Genomic DNA, 11041 nt, shown 5'->3' with positions numbered 1-11041 from the left:
AAAAATTGATCATGGATTAAAAAAAAAAAATCACAAATTTTCAAAAAATTCGATCATGGATTACAAAAAAAAATTCGATCATGGATTACAAAAAAAAATTCGATCATGGATTAAAAAAAAAAATCACAAATTTTCCAAAAATTCTATCATGGATTACAAAAAAAAATTTGATCATGGATTAAAAAAAAAAAATCACAAATTTTCAAAAATTCAATCATGGATTACAAAAAATTCGATCATGGATTACATAAAATTCGATCATGGATTACAAAAAAAACAAACAAAAAAAAACAAAAAATTTAATCGTGGATTACAAAAAAAGAAAAAAACAATTCGATCATGGATTACAAAAAATTCAATCATGGATTACAAAAAACTCTATCATGGGTTACAAAAAAAGCAAAAAACAAAAAATTCAATCATGGATTACAAAAAAAAAAACAAACATTTCGATCATGGATTACAAAAACAAAACAAACATTTCGATCATGTATTACAAAACATTCGATCATGGATTACAAAAAATTCTATCATGGGTTACAAAAAAAAAACAAAAAAACAAAAAATTCGATCATAGATTACAAGAAAAAAAAACAAACATTTCAATCATGGATTACATAAAATTCGATCATGGATTACAAAAAATTCTATTATGGGTTACAAAAAAACAAAAGATTCGATCATGGATTACAAAAAAAAGAAAACAATTCGATCATGGATTACAAAAAAATCGATCAAGTATTACAAAAAAATCTATCATGGACTACAAAAAAAAAAAAAAAAAAAATACGGGACTCGCCGATTCCGTACAGTGAATCGGCTAGTCACTGTACAAAATCGTCCGGTTCTCTCTAGAACCGGACGATTTCCGATTTTTCAGCTGATACGATTCACTTTTTCGATTTCCGAGTTGAACCGGGCGAGTCCGGTTCGACTCGGCGTTTTTTAAAACACTGGTATAATGTCGTTATAAAAAGCAAGAAAAATATTTATTGATACTAAAGATTGAGGTAGTTAGGAATTCAGTGCGAGATTCAAATTTGCTCAAGTATTTTGTTGTTTTTTTTATGCATAGAGAATTTTTATTAATTTTATATTTTTTTATTATTTTTTATTTCATTGATGTATAAAAAGTAGCATTTTGGATGGACCATTATTTTATATAATAGGGTATTTGAGTTTTTTTAATTAACAAAAATCTTCTATTGGGAGTGTTTTTTTGGTTTTTTTTCTTTGAAAAATAATCTTATACCTTGGTTCACACTTCTTGTTAATTGCTAATTAGTTATTGTATTTAGTATTATTATTGTTGTTTCATTTTATACTCCCAATAAATTTACAATATATTTTGTGTTTGACAATAGAGTAAGGATTATTGCTGGATTTATTAAACGTTTCAAAAATTTGTTGTCAAGTATTACTCTAATGACACTAGTAAGGCTATAAAATTATTGTTTAATGGCTTTAATATATCTATACAATAACTACAAATCATAATCCTATATTGTATCATTTACATATCTAATTTTTTCACCATGTTTTTTTAATTAAATCCGATATATTCACGACATAACTTATTTTTTGGGAATCCGTATTTTTTTAGATGATTTTTTCCTTTGACTTTTTGAAATAAAATTGATTCATTTCCAATAGTTTGATTTGCCGATATTTTATTATTCTCCAACTTGCCAACTATGGTCTGCACCCCGTTATTTCATGCCAACAATGGACATTTCTTATGTTGATAATAATGCTCCTTTAGGTCTGCGGTTCGTTGACAGTTAGGGGAAAAGAGAAGAAAAAACAATGGATAAAAACAAGGGCATCACATAAGAGAAATTCATGCTTTATAGGTCATGGCTTCCCTAAAGAAAAACAAACAATAAACCGCTTCTAACTTTACACCAAGTTCAGGCACAGTTAAGATTCCTTAAAAACCTCGTAATAGATTTAATAATCAAATTCCCTTTAAACATCACTCTTATCTCAAACAACTAGCTGCCCTGTCCATTCATTAATCAACCTAAGATGGGCCCAAGATCAACCAAAGAACTTCACATTATACATTTTAATAAGAACTTTCAATGTGTCAGATCCTTCGAATTTCAGAATTCACAATATATTCACCAAACAAAATATATCCAATGGGGGAGGGGGAGCATTCATGCTATGCAAGTTTGATGTATAGCTTTGTGCCTAAAACTTGAAATCCCTCTGCGTTGTCTTCCCTTCCTTTTCCTGCATATTGCGCTTGCTCTTTTTCTCAGCCTGCACAAAGTTATAAAAAAAAAAAAAAGTGAAAACCTTGAGAACAACATGACCAAAAATTCCAGCCCATTCCATAATGCATTCAAAACAAACCTTTGCCACCATGTCATTGAAGGCCTCCGCGTTGATTTCATAGCTTCTCCTCCTCCCTTGCTTCCTCAAACCTGAACCATGTCACCCCATAATGAATAACTCACTCCCATAAAACTCATAAAACTTTGCATGTATGCATCAATCAACACACCAAGAATCCGGGCACCTATTATAAAACAAAACCTTACTTCGCTGCCAAAGTAAAGTCATCCAAAGCCTCTAATTCCGGCCTAAGCGTGACATCCAATTTATCCTACTTTTGCCCTAGTAGTAGCTCAACCTGCGTAAGGATTATGTGGAATCAGTATGACAAAATGCAGAGGATAATTTAAAAGAGGTCGAAAGTTCAGATATAAATCTAGCCAACAAATCATTAATAGGTCGTTTGGGTCCTAGGACACGCAAATCTTGGGTTTTTTTCAATACTTGGTTTTGCATATTCTGGTATATATAAAACCTGGTTTAGCGAACAATGTTGTTTGGCTTACTGCTGGAAGAACCTAGTATATGAAAAATACCCTGTTTGGCACCAAGAAGATGAAAACCACGTTTTGACTGTTTGCTGCTAATGTAGTTTAGCCGTTCATCCTATAAGTTGATGATTCCCTTGTAATACATGGCCAATATAAAAGATTTTTTGGGAATCAGTTATCAATAATATAAGAAATATATTTGACGGTTCGGATAATATTTTGCGATATGTTTATAGGTCGAATTATGATTCTCTCTTTCTTTATGATTCTCTCTTTCACTCTCTCTACGTACACGACCCATGATAAGTTATTCCCAGATTACATAATGAAAGCGATAAAATAGGCAAATTAAAACCGGCTGAAAACAAAAGTTCATATAACAAAAGCTTTACAATAGATCCAAGTGCATACACATTGATATAAATGTTCATGTAACAACGCAATTTGCATTATCCCCAAATTGGGTTCGAAAGTTCATGTAACAACGCCATTTACATTATCCCCACATTGGTTCCACGTACTCCTATAAAGTATGAAATGGACTTATTGTTTCTCCCTTCACCTCTTCACTGAAGGAGCTTTGCCAGCCCAAAGTCCGCTATCTTGGGCTCTAAACCTGCATCTAGTAGTATGTTTTCGGGTTACACATCGCAATGTACGACCCACTGTAGGCACTCATGATGCAAGTAAGCTAGGCCCTTTGCTGTGCCTAGAGTAATCTCAAGCCTCTGGTTCCAGTACAGAGTGAACCATCAGCACAAAAGCCCCACATCCTCATTAAAAAGTTTATGCGGTATATCATCCCTATTGTGCTCACTTCTGCCCAAAACTCTTCCTCACCCTGCATTACATCATGTAGCCTCTTCACCCCAACTACCCTACCATCACTCAAAACTCGCTTATAAACAGCACCAAAAGCCCCCTTATTGGCTTCGATATACCCTTGTAGCCTTTCTATATGGCCTCAGGCATACCATGTTCCAATCAAGGAACAACCACCCACCTGCTAAGAATCTGATGTCTATCCCACGAATTGCACTGACAAATCAATACAACAGAAGATTTGTATGCTTGCTCTCCCCATAAATTTCAAGCCCCTCTGTGATTGCAGCTTCACCAGTTAGGCATCTCAATTCAAACCCCTCTGTGATTTATCACTAGAAACAAATCAAAGAACAAAACAAAACTGTATTGTGGGATTTCAATTGAAGGTAGTATTGATGGGTCAACAACTGTATGTCAAAAACAATTATAACAGTAATCTAAGAAAAGACAAGACTCACATGACAACATGCACAATACAAAGGAAATGCAGCTAACACATTAATTGCAGTCTCAGGCATAAGAGGGGGGAAAAAAAAAAAAAAAAATTGAAGCAAGCCATGAATTCCAAGTTGTCTAACACGAGCAAACAAATGCCATAAATGCTAATTGGTGATGTATTAACACAAGCAAGTCTTGCAAATTTTCCATTCTAAAGCAACAGACTATGATCTAGTTCATATATTCAGTTTGAGAGAGAGAGAGAGAGAGAGAGAGAGAGAGAGAGAGAGAGTTCATAACCATTGGTATATCTCTTATAATCGGATTATTTCCATGGAATTTGAGAGAGTTTCAGAATATCAATGAATTGAAATTAGGCCAAAAATAGGAGAAAAAGAAGCCCAAATATTGCATAAAATTCATTCTTAACATGTTGGTGGGTATAAGACCAATGGGCTAGAAAAGCATTCTTTTAAAAATTTTCCGTTGTATTAAAACTCAAGGGTTTAAATGCATGAATATCTCAATACAAAACCATAATACATATATTCCAGCCTACAAACATGGTTTACACACATTTGAATATAAAAATTCAACCCTAATCGGTCCCTTACAAAATCCTTACTCAAAAAAATATAATTAAACTCAATACAATGGCCAAGTACTCACAATGTACATCTCTAAGACATATTACATAACTTGAACTCAAAATTCCTCATTATATCAAACTTACATGATAATTCCACCTTCATTCTTCATCTTCATCATATATCACAATGTCTCATACACATCATAAAGATAACCAATAAAATTTTTAAGCGTCTCAGATCCCAAATCATCTTTGACAGCTAAACCTTCCACTAGGGGGAAAAAAAAAGAATAAGAAAATTCCACTAGAAACCACAAAATCAGCCCCATAAATACAATTTACTTCCCTAAACCCTATAAGAATTCTAGAATCTCCAAAATATGGCCTTTCCATTAAAAAAATGCATATACCAAAAAAAAAAAAAAGGAAAAGAAAATACATGATAAGCCAACACAAGAGAAGCCCCAGAAGCATAACTTCAACAATACATATCCGAAAAAAATATACTAAGAAGTCCAAATCCAAACATAGGTAAATCATAGATATAAACGCATGAACAAAAAATAGATAAGCTCAATGAAGACCTAGTGTGATCGTTTAACTAGAAAAATCTCATCCGCTTCTGCTACATAACTAAATAGAAAATTTCTAGAAAACAGATAAGGGAGACTAGAAAGAAAGACTATAACCCTACCAAAAAAATAGTAATTAAAAAAACTAAAAACCAAAAAATAGACCTAGAAAACACAATTCCCCCTAAATCCTAGATAAACCCTACCAAGTAAAATATCAAATCAAAATGTCAGCATGAAATTCACACAGGAATGCACCACAAAAGAGTCGTAGAAATAGAACTTCAACACAAGAAACTGTAGAAACGCACTAAAAGAAACCACATTCCAGACATGCAGTCAAATCATAAGCCAAATCACGTAAAATAACTACCAAACTAACCAATAACTTCAAGTGATCGAACCACCTGCAAATTCTCAGCCAACACCATTACTAAACACACAAAATCCTTGAAAATCAGAGGGATGAGACTAACTTCCACTGCAGTCTCCCTGGGAATCACCCTTGCTGATGACTTTCCTGAATTCTGGGATGCAGGTGAAAATTAGTAGGATGAAAGCTAGAAACCCTGTTTGATAAAACTGTGGTGCTCGTACTTTCATCTGTTTGGCAACGGGAAAGCTGGAAACTGCATGTAACACTGTTCATTATGTATTTCATTGATATGATGTGCCAAATGCACTTTAATAATATTTTGTAATTAAATAAGGTTCCTTCCATTCATCAAATATAATACCAAACAAGTAAATAGATTCATGAAATACTTTATTGTGCTTGGAGATTTCATAAAAGTATGAACCCTCTTTCATGCTACCAATATTTACATAAACAAGAAACAAAAATGATTTTCTTAATATCAAAATTTCACTCAATGCATAAGCAGCCCGCAAGAGCAAATATATTCTTATTATTTAAGAAATAGATGTTTTAAAGTTTAAAAGCTAACCATTCCATTTTGCCACCACACCAGTGCATTACAGAAGATAAGTTTGCCTTCTTTGAAATAGTAACATAAAAGCAATCACTCAAACAAAGAGTTAATGAGAGAGAGAGAGAGAGAGAGAGCATCAAATGTAGCTACATAGCAAAGTTTATTCCCAGAATGGACACAACTGACTGGGGAGCGAAACTAAGTGGAGAAAAGGTGGGGGACTGACTGGGGAGCGACCCACAGCCAATTAAAGAGAAGAAGCACATCCGTCCGGCCACTTCGCAATGTAAAAAGAAAGAGCGAGGGTACATGAGCTTGGGCAGAACGCTATGAAGGAGCAGTTTGCATGTGAACACTCGCAGGAACACGACTGGATGGGTGAAAATGGAGGGAAAGGGGCACAAGAGGAGAGCGCGTGTCCACCTTCCATGTTGAGGAGAGACTTAAAAAAGGTAACTGAGGAAACAACAGGGTCAATGAGTGAAAAGAAAGGGCGGTGGGCGGGAGAGTTGCATGCTACTTCCCTAAGAGCTGAGGGAGACCTGGAGAGAGGACACCTGGTGTCATGGGATTGGGAAGGGATTAAACAAGTATTTCTCAAGGTTGAGGCTGACACAAACATGCTCAACTTATCAAATTCTAACCAAAAGAGCAAAAAATACATCCAAACCTTTTTAAAAGGTCACCATTTCTCTCAATGGAACCATCCCCATCTCATGTAGTTCCCCTCACCCTCTAAGCAAAAGCAAATCCCCATCTAAAGCACAACAACAAAATACAGCAAATGAAAAAACCCATTAACCAAGTCAGCCAACTCATGGATATTGTGATTTCATTTGCAGACTGTCAATGTTGGCATGCCATGATTCTTTTTAGGAGATTGCAATGAATGAGTCAAAGTGATTGTGAGTTGACATAAGAATCGAGCTGATTGCGACATCAAAGTCCACAGGATTTACAAGAGCAATCTGGGATTCCTAGTGCAATCAGGATGGAGTTTCTCTCTCTAATTCCTGGTGGATTAGGGTTTTTGAATTGCAAAACCCTAATCCACCATTAATCTAATTTTCTCCAGATTAATACACAACCATTAGACGTACCAGATTAGGATGGCAAAATGTTTGAAGTTGTGGAGCTTCAGACTGCTACTTTGGGGAGAGAGGGAGCTCTAGGTAATAGAAAAACTAGCTAGTGCTTTGTGGAAAGACTAGGCCCTCATGTCCGGCATTGTCATTGCCAGATAAGAGCCCCCAAAGGGTGTCCATACATAAATCGCTCAAAAATTTAAATAATAAAAATTGTCAAAAATTATTTGAAGGACTATTTTGATCATTTTCACTATTTGAATTATTTTCATAGTGTTCTTAGGCTGCATCTTTCTAAGCGCACACACCCTCCAAATTTCGGGTGGATTTGATAAGTAAAAATAAAATAAAAAGCCCTAAAATTTGAAAATTTGGAATATGCACAATTATATTTAGTGCCCTCCACTAGTATTATAGAAAGGAAAAGACACATGTATTTAAAACTTTTCGATTATAGGTTTCTGAAATTACCATTCAGAAATAGGATGTGCATGTATGTGTATATATAAGGATACACATAGGAATCTTCATAGCCCATTTGATACTTAAACAAAGCAGCCAAACTCATATCTCAAAGTCAGATGAAAGACCAAGCTAGAATGAACGAGTATTAATACACGCCAATCCACACACCCACACGGTGAAACCTTCATTGTCCACGCACCCACATGCCAATCAATTGGATTACACTCTTTCAGAGATTGACCAATTGCAAAGAGAGGCTTGGCTTTACCTCTTTATAGATTGTCCTTTGGCCCATTCCTTGTGGGGAGCTTTTCTTCAGCTCTTCAAATGGCAATGGGTGACCCCAAAAAATATTCCCAATCTCTTTATCATATTGTGGAAGGCTTCAATGGCAGCCCTCATTTGGGAAATTTGGATAGAACGTAACAATCATATCTTTTGAGGACAGTTCTCTTCCATTGAATCCTTGTTTGATATAATCCAAGCGGCAATTATCTTCTGGGCTACTAATTGCAAGAGGTTCAAAGGCTTCCCCCCTTCAGCCTTCCACCTACACTGGTACAATCTCCTTTTCTTACAACCACACGAGTAACTCACGAGCCTCGTTGTGGCTTCCTCCAAAGTTGGACCGTGTATAAAGCTCAACTTTGATGGATGTTCCATAGGTAACCCAGGACCATCAGTTATGTCTTTTTAGAGACCACAAAGGGTCCACTTTGACATCTTTCTCAAAGACCATAGGGCACTCCGATTTCCAACCAGCAGAAGCTAGATCATTTCTTGTGGGCCACCATAGCAAGGGACTCACACAATGTTATTTCTTGGGCCCATGGTTCGGCTAACTGCCAATGGTGATCCAAGTAAGCAGTACCTCACTCCATGACCACGCTTGAAAGTTCTCAAGCAACCATGCAGTCAACTCCACTATCACTACCTACCCTCCTCTTTACTCTTGCCCACAGCCCCTTCGTCGCATTTCCTAAATCAATAGACATTTTGTTCCCCACGTAAATTACGGTTTGAGATAGAAATATGATTAACATGCTATTAGACAATATTATGGAATTTGCATTACCATGGTTTAATTAACTTGAAATCAATCTGGTCATGTATGACACAATCTGTATTGAGATTGCCCATTAGGAACATTGAGACACATCATAAAACATAAAACTGGAATGGTTTGATAGTAGCTTGAACAATAGTGAGGCTGTTTAGGGTCTTCCACTGCAAAGTTGCACCTCTCCCAAAACGTTTGCTAGTTTGAAGAGCAGACCTCAATTCAAGTACAAGTTCAGTAAAATTGAGCTCCAAACAGAAATGAATTTCACAAATAATACACGAGATAACTAAATTTGATGAAACTACAATCCCTATAAAAGGGAATCTTAGACAAAAATGAGACACAATATCTTGTCCAGTTCAACCTACATGAATGTAGGAACAATTCGGACCTAATTATTGTGTTTCTTTGTTTTGGGGAGCTAGCAAAATTTTCATGTCATGTGAGTTTTATTTGATGCAAGTATCAAAGGCTGCTAAGTGCTAAAAATGATTTGGAAGGTGATTCAAGAGAAGATTCAACTAAAACTGAGACTAAGCTTACGTAAAACAACAATTCACATGAAGTGACATGTTAATTCTTATTAGTGAAGTGAGGGACCCAATTCCCATATGCATTTGGTTGAATGTTGAAACACGCCTCAACAAATATTTCTATGTGATGAATCATGTGGATGAGACATAAGATGGAAGACAAATTCAAAAGCTATCAAAAGAACTATAAATAATAAAAATTGTCAAAATCTCCCCAACCACAACCTAGCCTTTCCTCCCACCCAACCTGCAGCATTCCCCAGCCATACCATCCACTACCTAGCCTTTTGGTTCACTACCCTTGAAGCCTCACTGTTCCTTCCTCTTCCAACAACTTCCACCACCAAAAAGAAAAAAGCATCTTTCCATACCCATAGATCGTCCGTCCACCTATTTCAGTTCTCCCCGAATGAATGTCAAATCATGGTGATCCAAGCAAGTAGTACCTCACTCCATGACCAAGCTTGAAAGTTCTCAAGCAACCATGCAGTCAACTCCACTATCACTATCTACCCTCCTCTTTACACTTTCCACAGCCCCTTCGTCCCGTTTCCTAAATCAATAAACATCATGTTCCCCACGTAAATTAGAGTTCGAGATAGAAATATGATTAACATGCTATAAGACAATATTATGGAATTTGCATTACCAGGGTTTAATTAACTTGAAATCAATCTGGTCATGTATGTCACAATTCTTATTGAGATGGCCCATTAGAAACATTAAGTCACATCATAGAACATAAAACTGGAATGGTTTGACAGTGGCTTGAAGAATAGTTAGGCTGTTAGGGTCTTCCACGGCATAGTTGCACCTCTCCCAAAAAGTTTGCTAGTTTGAAGAGCAGCCCTCAATTCACGTACAAGTTCAGTAAAATAGAGCTCCAAACATAAATGAATTTCACAAATAATGCACGAGATAACTAAATTTGAAGAAACTACAATCCCTACAAAAGGGCATCTTAGACAAAAAATGAGACACAATATCTTGTCCAGTTCAATCTGCATGAATGATGGACCGGACCTAATTACTGTGTTCTTTTGTTTTGGGGAGCTAGCAGAATTTTCATGTCATGTGAGTCTTATTTGATGCAAGAACAGGCTGCTAAGTGCAAACAATGATTTGGAAGGTGACTCAAGAGAAGATTCATCTTAAACTGTGATTAAGTTTACATAAAACGTGAGGGACCCAATTCAAATATGCATTTGGTGGAATGTTGAAACACGCCTCAACAAATATTCCTATGTGATGAATCACACGGATGAGACATAAGATGGAAGATAAATTCTAAAGCTATAAAGAGAAATATAAATAATAAAAATCGTCAAAACCTCCCCAACCACAACCTAGCCTTTCCTCCCACCCAAGCTGCAGCATTCGCCAACCTTACCATCCACAACCTAGCCATGTGGTTCACTACCCATGCAGCCTCGCTGTCCCTTCCTCTTCCAATAACTTCCACCACCAAAAAGAAAAAAACATCTTTCCCTTCCCACAGATCTCTGTCCACCTATTTCAGACCTCCTCGTATGAATGTCAAATCATGGTGATCCAAGCAAGCAGTACCTCACTCCATGACCAGGTTTGAAAGTTCTCAAGCAACCATGCAGTCAACTCCACTATCACTATTGACCCTCCTCTTTACTTTTGACCACATACCCTTCATCCCATTTCCTAAATCAAAAGACATTTTGTTCACCACGTA

General features: G+C 36.1%; 1 long non-coding RNA gene across 42 annotated transcripts in view; it reads right to left on the bottom strand.

Annotated features, from left to right (window-relative positions):
• Nucleotides 1–1913: 1913 nt before the first annotated feature.
• The window catches only part of LOC110007745 (uncharacterized), a 53073-nt gene continuing 43945 nt past the window's right edge, over nucleotides 1914–11041 (bottom strand). For 9 of the 42 annotated variants that reach the window (XR_016052597.1, XR_016052596.1, XR_016052602.1 and 6 more), the window contains 2 exons: nucleotides 5735–5887; nucleotides 3206–3933 (listed from right to left, as the gene is read on the bottom strand). This is a non-coding gene — a long non-coding RNA (uncharacterized LOC110007745). Of the gene's footprint in view, nucleotides 2269–2361; nucleotides 2433–2549; nucleotides 2642–3205; nucleotides 3992–4567; nucleotides 5900–11041 lie in introns of those variants that run through there. The other 33 variants (XR_016052598.1, XR_016052594.1, XR_016052609.1 and 30 more) reach the window with 11 other exon arrangements.

Source organism: Amborella trichopoda, chromosome 3 (assembly GCF_054954075.1).
Source record: "Amborella trichopoda isolate Santa Cruz 75 chromosome 3, AtrichopodaSantaCruz75HAP2 v2.0, whole genome shotgun sequence".
In the NCBI taxonomy this organism is placed as follows: Eukaryota; Viridiplantae; Streptophyta; class Magnoliopsida; order Amborellales; family Amborellaceae; genus Amborella; species Amborella trichopoda.
This window is presented reverse-complemented; position numbering and strand designations above follow the sequence as displayed.